At 50.4% G+C, this 17625-nt stretch overlaps 1 protein-coding gene across 1 annotated transcript in view; it reads right to left on the bottom strand.

Moving 5' to 3' along the window:
• The window catches only part of ST3GAL4 (ST3 beta-galactoside alpha-2,3-sialyltransferase 4), a 211609-nt gene extending 194384 nt beyond the window's left edge, over nucleotides 1-17225 (bottom strand). The window contains exon 1 of the mRNA XM_019509055.1: nucleotides 16847-17225. The gene's annotated coding sequence lies outside the window, so the exon portion shown is untranslated. The remainder of the gene's footprint in view (nucleotides 1-16846) is intronic.
• Nucleotides 17226-17625: the final 400 nt, after the last annotated feature.

Genomic DNA, 17625 nt, shown 5'->3' with positions numbered 1-17625 from the left:
GGGGGGGGGCCGGTGGGTTGTGGGGGGGGGGGGGGGGGGTGACCAGTAGTGTGCCCTGCTGCAAGATTCAGGGTCCCTGGACTCCAGTGGTCATGGCCATTGGCAGCAGGGGGTACACAAAGGATGTGCAAATACAGCCATCACTTGATGCCACCTGCTCCTGGATCCGCACCACTGCCTGCTTCCCTACCCATGCCTACACTATGCCCAACCCACACTGCTGCCCACTCCCAGACCTCGACCCACTACAGCTGCTGCTGACTCTAAGCATCTGCCCAAAGAGCCCAAGGTCCAGATCCAGCCTGAGGTAAGTTTGACACCCCTATGCCACAGTAAATAGAAAATGGCACTCTCTCTCTACAGACAGTGCAAGCCTTAGGTTTTAAAGGATGGAGTTAAGCAGGAAACAGAAGCAATTATCCCTAACACGCAAACTTCAGCTCCAGATCCATTGAGCTCTTTCTGCCTCACCAGACATGAAAATTCTCAGTTGACACCTGAGCTGCCAGTGCATTAGATGGTGAACAAGACAGATGTTCCCGTCAAGGCATCAGCACTGCTGGACTGACCAGGATAAAACCCTTCCATGCCAGTCACATCAAGAGAGACAGCTCAGATGCACAGAAACCAAAGGCAGTCTCCTGGGGCCACTTTCACTGTGAACTGAAAAGGAAGAGATTCCTCACTGCAAGACAGACAGAAGCCTATGACCCTCTAGGGCGTATTCATGTACAGCTGTTACAGCTGCCTTTCTCCAGGTCCTAACAGAAAATCAAGGTGTGGGGGGTTTTGTCTTTGGCTTCACAACAGGACTTGCCCCACAGAACGCAGAGCAGAGCCTCATTAGCGTTTCCAGTCCTTGGCACAGAGCTCGTGCGTTTAAAGGGATGAACAAAATTCTAGAAATAATAGACCACATCTAATCACATTTGACTCCGTGCATTCCTTAGGCTGCTTTACAATGTGGCAAAGAGGACTGAAAGTCTTATTTGTTAAGCCCTAACACATATTAGAACAGCCTCTGCTTCGAGGAGCTTAGCATGTGAACAAGAGTAGAGACAAATTTGCTGCCAATTCCAAATCGGATAAATCAGAGTAATTTATGGATTGTTGCAATTACCAACTACCTCCGTGCTGGGCATCTCAGTATTTATTTCTGCAGTCCTGCTCTTGTCTGGGCTATTGTTCTTGGTTGTTACACAGCAGTATAAGTCATTTTATGCTGTAAAACACACGCTAGGAAAAATGCAGACAACAAAACAAAGAGTCAGTTGGAAATGTAAAAGCTTTTATGTTTTTCCTGTAATGTGCATAATTCAAATAGATGAAAACTGTTGTAAAGTGTGCTCTAACTCTACTTGTGCTCATTTCAATTTTCTGCAAATGCACTTTCCTGAAATCCACAAACAAGGAAAACAGGACTATGGCATCTGCTGCTAGATTTTTGCTGAGCAGTAGCAGAGACTGCAGGCATTTTATGGTGCTGACAATCAGGCACACAAGGCAGTGAGATTCCAGTCTACCTGCGTTGTACAACCTGTAAATAGGTTGGGATTTGCTACTGGTGTGACTGGGTCTAAACACTAAGATCTAATAAGATCTTAGCCCACATAGTAGGCACCTAAGTAGGATCCTATTCCACCCTGCTCAAGTCCCTGCACAATAGAGAGTGTGAAAGATGGAAGGAACCTCACGCTCTTTGCCTTTTATTATGGTGTCCCAAGGCAGAGATGACAGCACATTACAGAAAGTAGGCACACAAATATTTTTCCAGGAACCGGATCACATGTAGGGGATCTATTCCCTGTGCCTGCATACATAAGTGGGGTAGGATCAGCTCCCCCCCGGGGCCAAAAACAATCCTAATATAATAAAAGGCTTAGTTTGTCTGTGTCTGTCCATAACACTTCTGGCCAACTGTGCATGTGCCTGGCTGGGCGGCTGGGGCTGCGAGCTGAAGTCTACACGGCTGCCGGGGAGGTTGGCGGTGGGGAACATGCCCTGGCCACCCGAGCCACGGGCCTGCCCCCCCTGCCTGAGGGCAAAGGGGGGATCACGGTGGTTGTGCCCCCCCAGAACAGCCGGCAGGGAGAGGAAGGCAGCAGGCAGAGAGGGAGGGAGGGAAGGGAGCAGGAAGGCAGGCAGACACGGAGCGACAGCAGAAGGGAAGGAGGGGCAAAGCCTTAGCACCCCCCCAACCACCCTCCCTGTGCCGCCACCCACACGGAGAGGAGCGGCGCGGGGCTCCCGGCCTGAGCCAGTCTGGGCCCGCGTGCAGCGACAGGGACACAGCCCACAGCACCTCCCTGCTGGGCAGTGCAACAGGGGCTGGGAGGAAGGTGGGCTGCCTCAGCGATGGTGTGGGTGTTGCAGAATTCCCAACATGCAGATATGATGGCAGAAAAGCTGCTGTGTGGAAACTACCCAAACTACTTTGCTAGACTAAAACCAGGATGTGCTGGCTACGTCTCTCTCCAGTTACAAGTCACAACTGCAGGTGAAAAGAGGATTTCAATTTGGCAGACAAAAGGGCTGCCAAAGGTGACTCCCAACTGCCAAGCCATGGTCAAGAAACCCTCAAGGAATATGTGCCTAGGCCCAGATGTTTGTTAGACCGAGCGAGGGCTCCTGCAGCACTGCCTTTATCTGCCCCGTTCATCTGTGAGCTAGAGCCTGTCGGCAAAGCAGGTACAAACTGCAAACAAACATTCTCACGCCTGTTGCTTTTCACTGACAACCACTGCAGGGGTCTCCAAGCCAACCACACCTTTCAGCCCCGCAGTGGGAATGCATTTTACTACAGGAAAAGCTGCACACATTAGTCTTATAAAAAGTTAGATTTGTAGAGGGAAAGCCAAGCTACCTAACCCTTCGATTGCTGGCATTTTCCACTGCATAGAGGGCAACGTGGTTTTTTTATAGTACAGACGCAATCCCAAAGGTTGAACTGAAACCAGTTTTATAAACTGGAAGATACCAGATCAAGGAGACTTTTCTGACACTGAATATAAAAGAAAGGTATTCAGGGGAAAGGCACAGGAACAACAGGAAGAATTGGAAGTCCTCGCAGAGTCACAAAACTGTGGCATGACTGGAATAACAGAGACTTGGTGGGAGCTCGCATGGCTGGAGCAGGAAGGTCATGCGTCAGGAAGGACAGGCAGGGGAGAAGAGGAGGAGGAGTTGCTCTTTATCTCAAAGAGCTGTATGATTGCTCAGAGCTCCAGTATGAAACTGGAGATAGGCCTGTTGAGAGTCTCTGGGTTAGGATCAGAGGAGAGCAACAAGGGTGATGTTGTGTTGGGGGGTCTGCTGTAGACCACCAGACCAGGAGGATGAGGTGAATGAAGCTTTCATTAAACAGCTAGCGGTGTTTGCAGATTGCAGCCCTGGTTCTCATGGGGGCCTTCAATCACTGGGAGTGCACTGCTTTATTGCCCAGGCAATCCAGGAAGTCTTTGGAGCGTTGGGGGCAACTCCCCAGCAGCGTTCCCTCTAAGCTGTGCAGCATGCGTGCACCATGCATGCCATGCAGCTTCCCAGTGCAACTGCTAGAGAAGCCAACTAAGGGCTGTGCTTTCCTTGACCTGCTGCTCACAAACAGGGAAGAATTGATGGGGAATGTAGTAGTGGATGGGGACTTCAGCAGCAGCAACCACAAGATGATTGAGTTCAGGATCCTGAGGAAAGGAAGAAAGGAAAGCAGCGGAGTACTGGCCCTGGACTTCAGAAAAAAAGACTTCAACTCACTCAGGGAACTGATGGGCAGGTTCCCCTGGGAGATCAAACTGAGGGGGAAAGGAGTCCAAGAAAGCTGGTTGTATTTTAAAGAAACCTTACTTAGGGTTGGGAAAGGTCTCAGACACTTGGAAAAGGGCAAATATAGTGCCCAACTTTAAGAAAGGGAAGAAGCAGGATCTGGGGAACTACAGACCAGTCAGCCCCACTTCAGTCCCTGGAAAAATCATGGAGCAGGTCCTCAAGCAATCCATTTCTAAGCACTTGGAGAAGAAGAAAATAATCAGGCACAATCAGTATGGATTCACCAAGGGCAAGTCATGCCTGATCAACATGACTGCCTTCTATGATGAGATGACTGGCTTTGTGGACAAGGGGAGAGCAGTAGATATGATATACCTTAACTGTAGCAAGGCGTTTGATGCAGTCTCCCACTGCCTATTCCACAAGTATTTCATGTGGTATAGGCAGTTGTAGCCCAGTCTCCAAACAGACACAGGACTGAAAAGAGCTGGATGAGCCAGGCAGCCTCTCCAGCACTAACCTATCAGGACTCAAATGCAGGATCTCTGTTGTAAAAGCAGAGGTAATGACATTGAATATATCAGGCTTCAGTCTAAGCCAAATAGTATCCATTGCAGCCTTTAATGCAGTGATTGTCCCAAGGTGCTATGACATCCTTTTAAGAGTGCCATGGGGTGTCATGTAATAATAGTACTATTAGGTGTTCAAACACCTACCCAGGACGCACAAGATAAGCCCAGAGATTTCAAATAAGAATCTGTAGTGTCAAAAAACATTCTGAATTCCTGTTGGTTTCGAGCTCTTTGCAAGAGAAGAATTGCTGTATTATTTTTAGTTAAAAAAACAAGTGAAATTTAAAAAGCTGCCTTTTTCTGAAGGGGTCCTTGAGTCTAAAAAAGGTTGAGAACGGCTGCTTTAGGAGCACACATTTGTAGCTGTCATTATGTTACACCTGAACTGTTGTGAAGAAGGACACAATCCTGCACACAATGATCGGGGTAAGCACTTCCCCTCAGGGACAACCCCCAGAGACCAAGCGCTATTCTCAGTAAGGAAGCTTGCATAGGCTCACATCCTCAGATGTAAAACAGGAGGAGGAGGCACTTTCCAAAGGAGCAAACCGGCTGTGAGGCAGGCATGCAGGAGATCTGAAGGAGTTATGCACATCTTGACAGTGGAATAAGACTCAAAAGGCTGGAGCAGCCACCATGCCAACAGGAAGGGAGCTGGAAGAAAACCATGGTCTCAGCAGACTGTGGCCCTCATGGGAAAACCTTACAGCACCACATAACAGAGGCAAAAAAAAATAAATCAGATAAATATCTTTTAGAGATTACAGGAAGAAATGCCAACATCTCTGGTGTGGCTGGGGACACAGTCAGAAACTACATCCTCTTCAGGAGCTGGCTGGAGACTGCCCCTTCGAGTAAGTTCACCTTGAAAGTGTTGCCACGGTTCATATCATTTTTCAAAAATTGTGTCAATACCACAGCTCTTGACATCCGCACCAGAACCCACAAAACAACAAACTGTAAGGATCAAACAGGCTCTGCATTTTCAAAGCTGCCATGGAAACCTTCAAAAGCTTTACTAATACAACTCAAAACTAAAAGTTCAACAGCCTCTTGAGAAACCGCTTAGCTGCCTCCTTCCTTATAGATATTTGTTTAAGTTGACAGGGAGGGAGACAGGCATTTTCAAGTCGGAGACACAAGGTCTACTGAGCATGCTGGCCATTTTGAAGGACATTTTCCCTCCAGGACAGGTCTTAGATTCATTTACTTCTCAATGGGAAAGTAGAAACTATGCCCCACCAACCCCAAATTCTAAAATGAAAGCAGCAGTACCCATGCACGCGTGCCACTGCTCCACTAATGCCTCTGGATCAAACAAGGAAAGCTCTGCAAAATGGACTGGTCACAAAGTCCACTGCCTAACAGTCTAAGAACTACTACTGCTATCCCAGTGCTAATGGCATCTAAGGGAAAATCTGAGCCCTATGCTGGACAATGTGTCACTTCAGGTCACAAGCATTTACCTGTGTGACAACAGAACTGCAACCTTTCACAACAGTGTAGGCTGGAAGGACAGCAGAGCTCATTTGTGATGCTTTAGTTTAGTGAATCCTGCTGCATATCTCTAGGAAGTCTTGGCCTGCTTGGAAGACTAGAAGTTTATGGCATGGTTCTTTGCTCTCTTCATCCAGGATCATAGGAGGCCCTCCAACAGCACAAAGGAAAGGCTAAAGATTAAATCAAGAGCTCCAACTTTACACTTGCCTGCATTCGTCACCACCACACACTATTAAGGTTTGTTAAAGAGAAGCACCTTGCCCTAAAGCAGACAAGAGATGCAAGAGGTAAGTCCATGCATGGTCTGAGCCTCAGACTAATTCATTCAGGAAATTCCAGTGCACAAATGCACACTTCTACTACTCTCCAGTGTTTCTGTGCTGCAAGAAAGGACTACAGGTTCCTCAAACTACACTAGCTCAAGAGAAGAGTTACAAAGCTGCTCAGGCTGCAGGAGACATTCCAATCCAAAGGACTAAATCCTATTTCCCTCTGAGTGCCTAAGAGGCATGTCCATAGCTGCATAACGCAGTTCTTGGCTCTCACTCAGTCTAGGGTTGTTGTCCCTGTGGCAGCGTGCATGTACTTGCAACATGTGAAACACAGCAGAACGATGGCAGTGACCCTACCACCTTTTAGCTCAGTCATGTCATGATAGGGCTCTTTCCCCAGAAACAGGAACCCCAGCTTCCAGTCCCCTTCACTCAGACAGGGTTAAAATATGCATCGTGTCCCTGGGAAGCTCTCGAACCACCAGGCACTGAGCTAGACACTGCCCCACTGGACAGCACTTTCCCACCCTCCTCTGGAAGCAGCACCTACTGCCCCCTGCATTTGACAGTCCTTGGATAGAGAGCACTGGGGGACTTTCTGCCTCATTACGAACAAAGCGTCCAGGCTAGTCACAGTTTTTACCTGACTAACGTTTAGAGTTGCCTGACCTCCTGCGCATGCCAGAGCAATTCCATCTTCCTGCTGAGTTGTCCAGAGGGAACACAGCACCACAAAGCATGCTCAGTAGGCTAACATGAGCCAAGCTGAATCCAAAATCGTGCAAAAGTGCCCAGGACTGCAGTTAGGCAGCTATGCACACACCACGTAGGCAGGTGAAGTGAAATGGCATTTACCCAAAATTGACCTCCTCCTGCCATCTTTCCTCCTCCATGTTCCCTTCAAGGTTACTGCACGAGTTAGCATTGTCCCATAACTTAAATTCTTGGGCAGTATCTGGGGCTTTGCCAGGTTGCATCCATCAGAAAGGGGAATGACATGTCTCATATACCATCAGACCTGCCTACTTACAGGAAATGCTCATAAAACCTTGTTTCTCCTGACATGAGAGAGGAAACAGTGGTTTCCTTCCATCAGGACCTCCCAAGCCCTGCCTCTCAACCCATTCAGTGTCAAGGAATGCTACTTCCAAGGCCTTTCTGCCCTGGAGCCCCAGAAGAGCCAGTCCCAAGCACTGAACTCTACAGCAGGAAGCCTAGAAGCCCTAGGATCCCCCAACCTACAGGCAGCCTGTGTTGTGGGAATGTCCCAGAGCTGTGGGACCAAGCAGCCCAGGCTTCTGAGCAATCTGCCAGGGAAGCTGGGAGGATGCAAAGCAAGGAACCTACTTGCAGCTCATTCACAGTTCATCAAGATGGTCAATTTTAATGAATCAGCATTTTCAAGCAAAAATCTGTTCCATCAGCATTCCCCACAGCTCTTTTTGTGACATTGCTACCACATCCCTCAGCTTCCTGCTCCTTCTACACATGCAGCCTAGCCCCAGTGCCTGTGCTCATGGGACACCTCTACCCCTCTTGCCATTTGCCTTGGGAGTGATGGTTTCAAGATATTTTACTAAAGGGCCTGAACTGTTTTTTCCATGTAGCCTAAAAAACAGGGTGCTCAACACACCCATCTACTTTAACCAGGTCTGCACATGTCCAGAGTACAGAGATCCATCCTGGGACAGCTGGTTACTCCTTCCAACACAGAACCACTTCCCTTCGTACCTGTGATCTACCTTTGCCTGCTCTAGATACTTGCCACTCCTGTACCACCAGCATGGGACGTTTCAGAGAGGAGACCGGATAGGACGCTGCTTCCTCTCCTTCCAGACAGATGTTGACTTGGTAGCTTTCTTGCTTGATGTGCCATCCCAAACCCAAATTCACTTGATCCCCAAACCTGGGGGGAACTCAACAGTTCTTGAATAAATCCAGCCACACAAAACAGCCACAAGTTGTTTGGAGACCTCCCGAACTTCACAGGGAAAGGATCCAGGATAAGCAGGGAGGAATTCACATGCCTGTTGGGAAGTGAAGCCAAACAGCAGTTTGGAAGAGATCTGATAAATAGGGTTGCGCTGCACTAGTGTTTTACAATAAATTCTATCGCACAACATTGCCATAGGAAACACAATATTATGGGCCTTTTGTTGTATGAGACAGCTCAAAACAGTTCCCAAGAAGCAGGCACCAAATTCATCCCAGCCAGCCCAAGCTAAGGAGCTGTCTTGTATCAAGAGCACCTTCCAAGCTCTGTATGCCAATGATGGAGACAAGAGCAGAGAGGAATAAGAGTTGCTGATCCACAAGCAGAAGTGCTGTAGGTGCTAGAAACAGTAGTACTCAGCCTTTTAGGACTCAAAGCCCCTCTCAGAATATACAAGCTCTTAGGTTTCACTCGTTTTTTTTGTTTTTGTTTTTTTAAATATACGAGCTCTTAGGTTTCACTCATTATAGAAAAATAACAGAGCAGTTCTTCAGTTGCAAAGAATTCAGAAAGACCTCAACAGGTCACCTATAGAGACCTGCTTGAAATCTCTAGGTTTATCTTGTGAATCATGCATAGGTGGTTGCATACTGAACAGTGTTAATTTTGCACATCATCCCTAAAAATATGTACTAGGGGATCGATGGCAAGGAGAAAGCCTTGAGGCCAATGGGATGAACATGGTTTGAGGCAATCATAGCAAAAAGCAGCTGTGAGCAAATGAAACACCACTTGGAAAGCAAGTCATACCAAGCCACTCACCAGAGAAAACAAGGAAGGCATACAAGAAAATAGGATTCACACCTAACGTTCAGAAGATTTAAGGTCCTCAATCAACAAGCTCTTAATAAACAGTCCCCAGCTCCAGTAATTCAGATTCAAGGTGAGATTCTGGAGAACACTGAGTATTTCCCATCCCTCAGAAACCACCTCTCGCAGAAGGCTGACATTAACGGAGAGATCCAACATCGCCTCAAATGTGCAAGTGCAGCCTTCGGAGGTTTCAGGAAACAGGTGTTCAAAGATCACAACATCAGATCCAAAACCAAGCTCATGGTTTAATCAAGCAATTATGATCCCCCACATTACTGTACAGAGCTGAGCCATGGATAACATACAGGAGACACCTCAAGTCACTGGAGAAGTACCATCAACACTGCCTGCAGAAGATCCTTGAAATCCAGTGGGAAGATAGAAGCACCAACAACAGCATCTTCTCGCAAGCAAACACCACAAGCATCAAGGCAGCGATCATCCAACATCAACTCTGCTGGGCATCATCCAGATATCTGACTCCAGACTCCCAAAGCAAGTTTTATTCCCCCAAGCTCAGTCAAGGCATACGCTCAAGAGAAAGGCAGAGACAACACTTCAAAAACATCCTCAAGGCCAACTTGAAAAAAGACAGTGACATCAATTTGTGGGAAACGATCACCTAGGACTGGACGATCACTTCCTCTGGCACAAACAGAGGAAGGGTCTGCTGCGAGGATCTCAGTGCTTTGAAATTTTATGACAACAACAGGAGATAGAAAAGCAGGAGTGACAGAAACGGTGCGTCACGGACCGAATCAAGAATCCAGAGCCACCCACCACACGTGGAAACACATGCCCAAGTTGCAGCAGAGCCTGTAGATCCCAGATCGGCCAACAGCCATCTTTGGACCAACAGATAAGACAATTATAGAAGACAATCATCCTTGACTGCGAGGGACTGCTAAAGAGAAAAGAGTGGCTGAATACACTGACACTTTTCTACCATTGATTCAATGATTCAATCCAAGATAACTGTTCAGACACACTGTGTAATGTTCCAGGATAGGCTGCTGGTACTTCTTACCCTGTGAACATTTTTAGGATTTATCCCAGGACCATGGACATGGACATATGAACAAATGTACTTTGTCTTGAGATAAAACAGCTTATCCCAGGAGATGTACAACATCTGTTTGTAGCCTACAAGACTGTATACAAACAAGATGCATTCAGACCCATCGCACAGACCAGAGGGCATAGAAATAGGCCAATTTTAGTCCAGTCAGTCACAACAAAGACACACATTCAAGGCAAGAATGTGCCCTTGTGATCAAGCTTGCTTAGAAATTAAACAAGTGAACCAAGAGACCTTTCCTCATGCAGCAGCTTTTCCATAATAGTGCTGATACATCTGTGTCAGGTCCTAGAAGCATTTCTTATTTGGATTATCACTGTCAGGGTGTTACCCGAAATTCTGCAAGCAGTCAGCGGTTTAGCAGAAGAGGCAACAGCATCGAAGTTTATAATCAACTATTTACTCTTTCTTTTAACTCAGAGAAAGTTCTATGCATGTGGTAACATAATCTGATTTACCCTTCAGGCAGAGAAAAAGAATGAGTTATTGTCTTTTAAACTGGAGCTCAAAAGGCTTTGAGCCACATGCCCCGGGAGCCCTGAGGTGCCTGACTTAAAGCAGAAAAGGCTGCTTGCAGGTTAAAGCCCAAACGAGAGCAAAGTTGACAAGTCTGCATAATCTCTTTTCTTGAAAGCCTCTATTTGAAAGAGCTCTGGCTGCAGAGATCCCAGAAGAGCTGCCCAGCAGAAAAGAAAGGCAAATCCAGTGGCGCTTTTTAAAGTTGGATTTCTGGAAATTCATTAGCTAATCTTTAATGATTTGCTAAGGTAAAAAGAAATGGTGAGTGCCACTCAGTGCATTCCCAAGGCTATCATCATTTCATCACATCCATATATGCATCCATATATAAGGCTGGAGTGCCTTTCCAGCAACTAAGAGCATACATAGCCTTCCTGCCTCCGCAAACCTTATTCCATGCACCCGATACCACCAAAGCTGTCTTTTCAGGACTCTGTTTCTGTACCCATCATTATCCAGAGGAGCTGGCTGGGTTAGATCCCAGGGCCCTGCAGACAGAGCTCTACACATGGGGCAAAAGGAAGAAGTCCTTTTTAGGTGGGAGGAGGAGAGCACAGGATCCGTGTGGATCAGCCACAAAAGGACACAGAGGAACAGTGACCAGCAGGCTGTGCACACCAGCTACCCACCGAGCACCAGTCGAGACAGGGCATGGGCATTTTTAATCACAGTGGTTCCCAATTCAGTGCATACAGCATCCAGGCAAACTGTGCATGTTTCACACTATCCCAAGCAAAGCCTGGGGCAACACAGCCTTGACTTCATTTCCACTGAAGTTCTGGCCCCATTCTTACCATGGAAATAAGGAAACATGTGCACAAAGAAATGCCAAGGGAAAACCGAGGCTTGCCCAGCTCAGTTCCTAACTACAAGCTTCTTTCAAATGAAGCACTACCAAGAAGTCTCCCACAGGTAGCAGCAACAATAGGAATCTTATGGCTGCTGGACCCAGGTATTCTTATCACTGCACTGGTTAACCATAAGGCACAAAGACAAAGGCCAAGAGTTTTCCAGAGGCACCTGAACTGAGCTCTTCCTGCATCTGTATATAGATGCCCAAATGAGCAAGGTGATTGTTCCAAGATGCTGGCATTACTAGGGAAGTGGGAGTCCCACAAACACTGGCCCAAACGCCACCAGGCGAAGACAGTCAGAAACCGAACATCCAAGTAACCTCACGGCAAAGCAGGCCTGTGCCAGAACATAGCCAATACTCCCGAAGCTTTGCTCCAACCACCAGCGAATGCTGCAATCAACAGAATCTGCATTCAAGCATTTCAAACCTCAAGCCTCAGGGTCTGCAGCTAAAAGCCACAGCACTTACACACCTGACTCAGAAGCACATCAGTTGTTTTCCTCAGTTTGTTTTGTATGGGAGCAGGTCCCACCTCACCATGGAAGGCAGCGTGCATGCTTGTCCCTTTCTGCCTGAGTGCAGGTGAGCTCCTATGATGCAGTCTGCTTGAACCCCACGAGGGCAGGCTGACTACAGGGGCAAGTTTGCTGCCCTCAGTGAGGACAGAGTGGTTGCATGCAAAGCCCAAGGCTGTTGCCACTACCAAGCAGGAAGAGGCTTAGCTTCAACTAGAAAACCACAGCCAGACAGCAACTGAGAAGAGTGTGCACTGCACCATGAGCAGCATTCTCGTTCTAGTCCTGGGGCCGGCAATGTTTTTGGACAGAGCACCAAAACACACACTTCAACCTCAACTTGCAAGAAGTTGGTTTGCCAGGGGCAGACAGTGGGGGAGCCACGAGGAGCTCAAATTTAGTTGGGTCAATGCAGCCCCAGCCCCTCCCCCACCATGTGTCTGGAGGGACACATGAACCCATTGCCAGCACCAAGCCAGGCTGGGACTCTGCAGACCTCAGTGAAGTAGTTTGCAACCTCCCCGCTCCCCACTGAGAGCAGCCCGGGCTCCATGGCAGACAGCAAGGGCCTGCCCAGGCTGGCTGCGGCAGGCAGCCAGGAGGCTGCAAGCTTCTGCACCAAGGTTTGCAGAGCCCCGACCCAGTTCAGTGCTGGCAGCAGGTGCACATGTGCCTCCGGGCAGATTGTGGGGGAGGTACAAGAGGCCTGATCCTTGCTGTGGCAGCGCAGCCCCAGCCCCAGCCCCAGCCCCTTCCTAACCATCTACCACAAGGCACACGGGGTAAGAAAAATACCATTGCGTGCCATGCTCTGGCATGCATGCTAGGGGCTGCCAACCCCTGTTCTAGTCAGATCCCACCACAAAAGATGCTGGGGCTAATCAAAGACAGACCATGGCAGACCGCAGATCTTGCCCACAAGCCTACAGGGATCAGTGAGGGGACATTTCTATTGCTGCCAACCCCATAGCTCCAGCAGTTGCAGAAAGAGGTGCTTAGAGTAATAACAAAAGTGTCCTACACTGCCCTGTCCCCACACTGCTAAGGACTGCAAGCGATTGTTGCAGCTCTGGCTGCTCCCAAATGCCAGCACCTCGGGGCTCTCTGCTTTCAAACTTGTTGTTCCTCCTCATCCCATTCCCTCAGTCCATCAGAGCCAGGAGTCTGACGCCTTTCACCAGGCCTGGCTTTCTCACTCTCCTAAGGGAAAGGGCACTGTGAGCTTGGAGAAGGGCCTGGTCACCCAGAGGGGAGCGTACCCCAGCTCAAACTATTCCGTGAATCACTTGCAGTGGGAGAACCATTATGGAAAGTTTAATATAAAAAGCACTCCGCTAAGGCAGAGCTTCATGTTTGTGTTGGGAGAGGACCCTATCAGGCCTCCAAGAGCACTGTCAGCTTAAATCTGGACAAGCTTGCCTTTTGGGAGTGCAAGTATCACCAACCACCCTTAAGAGGCCACCCTGCTTCCCACATCCATTTGTCCCTACACTCACTAAGCCCCTCTGCTCCATTCAGTTTACCTCAAACTACTATGTTCACTTTCCATCTGTTCCCAAGCCCCTGCCAGGGCCTGTGGTGCACACAGCTGCACCCCCATTAGAGAGCCCCAAAATGGACTGCGAGACCCAGATGAACAACTCAGCTTCACAGAACATCTGGCCATTCCCTCCATGCCCAGCTCCTAGGGGGACTAGCCCCTCCAAATCTAGACTAAACAAAATGCTTGGCAGTGGCCAACTCCACCTCTAGCTTCCAGGGATCCACCACTTTCCCTGGGGGCCCCAGCTCCCCGTCTGGCTGGCCTGTGTGTTCAGCTGCCCGGAGTGATTCCTCACCGCTCCACCCAACTGGAGTTTTTGTCCCACTTATCTCCCTCTCCTGCCCTGGTTAAACATACATGGTACTATGCAGAGTGCAGTAGAGGCTCTCTCACACCACGTAGGCAGGAAGACTTGTGTCCCCTGACTCTGGGACCCTGCATGCATCTGCTATTTGTTTGCTTGTAAGCATCGGAACAGAGAGAACGAGAGAGGGGCGGCTTACAGTGAGGGCAAAGGGAGCTGGGCTCTCCCAACAGACAGCAGCATGAACAAACACGCAGGGGCACTGCGACAAGGATAAGGGAGGTACAAGGAACTGGCAGAATCTAGATGTGAGCAAGGGCTCAGTAAGAATCAAGCCAAGATAAAGCTATGGTCTGGTACAAAGCTCTCCTCCAATGCAAGAGCCTGCTGCACAGTTAGGAAGGGGGAATCCTCAGCCCCAACCTTCAAAACAGGGCAAGATGCCGAGGCAAAGACTCAAGATCAAAAGACACTGGTCTGTTCCAAGATCTGCCCCTGCAGGAAAGGAGGCAAGGTGCTTGGGAGCCAAGGTCAGCAGAAGTAGACTATGCCTTGGCCCTCAGGGGAATGGAGGGCACCAAAGCTAAGCCATGTTCACCCACTGCTGGGAGAGGAATGCCAAGTGCAAGGTGCTTGCTGAACAGGGCTCATGTCACTGCATCCCTCTAGTTCTGGCCCCCCCGTTTTACTGAGTGACCTTGGGAAGCCACTTGCCTTGTCTGCCTCTTCACACTCACCTGCATGAGGCACTCTGGTAGGCAGCAGCAGAGCCTGACACTGTCCTTGTAGAGCACAGGTGGGCAATAATTTTGGCCCAAGGGCCCATAAGGAGTTCTGATGAACTATCACAGGCCAAATCAGCACTCCTCCTGCCCCCCTCCCCCAGCAACAACTCACCAAAACTCCCTATGGGTGGGCAGGGAGTGGGAAGGGCAGGGGAGGCTGGGATCGCATGGCCTCTGGTGTGTGGGGGCTGCCTGGACACTAGGTCCTGGGAGCCTGCTGTGGGTGAGGAGAGGCAGGGGGTGGGGGAAGGCACATGCACCAGGCCTCACCCAGACAGTGCAGTCGACGCTACCCTTACAGCGCTCTACTTGGGGCCAAGCCCTGCCCATTCACACCGGGACAGCCCATGCCATGCTCGCAGCAGTGCCTACAGCCCAGCCATTGCTGCTCTGCACCCCCCACCTCCAGTGGTGGCTCCTGCTCCTGATCTTGCCCCTGCAGCTCTGCGCCAGTCTGGGTGAGCAGCTTCAGCTGGGCTCCTGCCCCAGTACACAGGGCTCCAACTCCAGGGAGCTGAAGCTGGAGCCCCAGCACTAGGGCAGGAGCCACCTGGCTGAAGCTGCTCACCCACCCACCCAGAACGATGTGGCACAGCACAGCAAGGACAGAAGCAGCTTCCAGCAAGCTGTTTCCAGTGTAGCTGCAGCCATCCGGGTGCTGCTCTGGGTCCCCTGCCTCCAGCAGCAGCTCCTCCTCCTGCTCCTGCTGCACCATGCTGTGTGCCACTCCAGTGGGTGTGCTGGGAGCTGAAGTCGGAGCCCTATGCACTGGGGTAAAAGCCACCCAGCTGAAACTGCTTGCCCAGAGTAGCATGGCACAGCACAGTGTGTCGGGGCAAGAACAGAAGCAGGAGCTGTCACTGGAGGCAAGGGGGTGCAGAGCAGAACCAAACTGCAGCTGCACTGACAACAGCCCTGCCAGAAGCTGCGCACTGGGCAGGGCCCAGGCCAGCAGAAGCCCAGCACAGGCTGCCCCAGTGCGAGTGGGCAGGGCATGGCCCTCTGAAGAGTGCCACAGGCCAGATCCAGTCACCTGGTGGGCCGTATTAGAACCTGCTCCATCCGTCAGCTGCACCAGGACATGTGCATCCAGTCCTCTCCTTTCCTAAGAGCCCTTCCACCCTTGATAGCACTGCTCAGAAACAGGGTTAAGCAAGTCTTCATCTATTACTCCAAACTGCCCCCTCTTCCAGTGTCACAAGGTAGGAGGAAATAGTCCTTCCTGCCCCTTGGCAAGCTCACACCAAGCCTGTATCTACCACCAAGCCCCTCCCCAACATCTCTCTCACACTTGCACAGGCGCACACACACACACGCCTGCACTGCTCACTGCTTTCATTCCTACCCAATTTCCTGAAGACCTTAATCCTCCAGTGCCTACAAGAGTAATTAGCAAGCTTTTCCCTACTTCTTCCAACCCATTAGCCCTGTGTCAATTAGGCTCCCCAGGCCTAATTGACATTTTCCTCTGGATTTTGTACAGCACTGAGCATGATATCCCGCTCGCAGAAATGATGGTGAAAATATAATGAGACCAATGATGCCCCCTGCAGGTCAGATGCTTCACTCTGTGACCTGCAGAGCCCTTTCTTATCCCTTGCTCCCTGTCCATCAGACAAGTTTTGGAGCCATTTTACAGAGCACTTCTTCCTGCCATGGCAGGGGGCGGACTAGATGATCTGCTCAGGTCCCTTCCGACCCTAGAAACTATGAAACTATGACAATGAAGTAAGAGTGATGATTTAAGTGTGGATAGGCTGTGTCAGCCAGCTGAGGAGAAGGAGACCCAAAGAACCCTGGAAAATCTGTGTCCAGCTGCCACAACGATAAAAGCTCCTCTTTTATACTCATTCCAGTCAAATCCCAGCTATTTTCTCCCATGAGGAACTTTAGAATTGAGTAAGAAAACCTGAAGCACGGCACACTTCTGTAAGACCAGGCTGTATTTGATCTGTGATCAAGGCCTTGTGTGGATGTCCTCTACAGCAGTGCAAGGTGCAACTGTGCCAGCCATAGCAGGGGAGCCAGCCAGTCTCACAGGGGCTGCTCAGGCCCCAGGAGAGCAGCAACTTGAACTGTGCTCCTAACAGCCCAAATGAGCAGATATTCCTGGGCTGTCCCAGAAGATGCACAGGCCTGTGTCAGGACGCCAGGCTTGCTGCATACTGGAGATAAATCACTCCCCATGGGGGCAGCCTGCACCACAGCATGCTGTTCTTAATTTAATTGAGGAACTCCAAGTAAACAAAACCAGAGCGCTGCCTAGCAAGGCCTGGGGAACGGATGGCTCTGACTTCACAAATGAGCCACCGCCTTCCCTTTCCTGTTCCTCACCTCACTTTGCCACCTCCCGCACGAGTCCAATCCTGCCGCTGCGGGGAGGACTGGCGGCGTCCTTTTGGGAGTCAGGACACCCTGGTTCCATTCCCAGCCGGCGACGTCCCGCTGCTGCCTCGCATGGGTCCTTCCTCCCTTCTGCGCCTCACGTTCCCCACAAGCACAATGATACTTGGCAAAGCACTCGGAAATCCTCAGGGAGAAGGTGCTGCAGAAGCACAGAACTTATCAGCCCAGGCGATGTCTCGGGAGCTGCAGTCGGAGGATGAAACAAGGGATGGGCTGAGATCACCTAAATCCATCCCATTTTGTGTTTGCTCCACGTTTTCAATCCACTCCTAGCACACATGGACCAGGGCTTCTGAAATACTCCAGAGCAACACGCATTAGACCCGGTCTCTCAAAAGTCGGCGGGCTGCTGGGCTCAGTGGCACGGCTGCAAGCGCACGCAGGGCGCTCATCTAGAAGTGTGCCCGGCTGCCGGGGTGCGCGGGAGCCCGCTCGGACCCGCCACCAACTCCCCGGAGGGGAGGGCGCGCTGGGCCCTGTGCACCCCCGGGACAATCCCAGCCCACAGGCCGCTCTGGTACTCTCCCCCTCCACACACGGCTCCCGCCCGCGTGCAGTCTTCCCCCCCAGCGCCGCGTGCCGGGCAGCTCCTCAACACCCACAAGAGGGGACCGGGCAGACCGGCCCCGGGACCCGGGCACTTGCCCCGCGTCTGCAGCCCGGCCAAGCCCCGCTGCCGCTGCCGCTGCCCTCCCGCCCGGCGGGCG

This window comes from Gavialis gangeticus, unplaced genomic scaffold, assembly GCF_001723915.1.
Source record: "Gavialis gangeticus isolate Ggan-Ray unplaced genomic scaffold, GavGan_comp1, whole genome shotgun sequence".
NCBI lineage: Eukaryota > Metazoa > Chordata > Crocodylia > Gavialidae > Gavialis > Gavialis gangeticus.
Note: the sequence above shows the minus strand (reverse complement) of the source record. Positions and strands in the feature narration are given on the sequence as shown.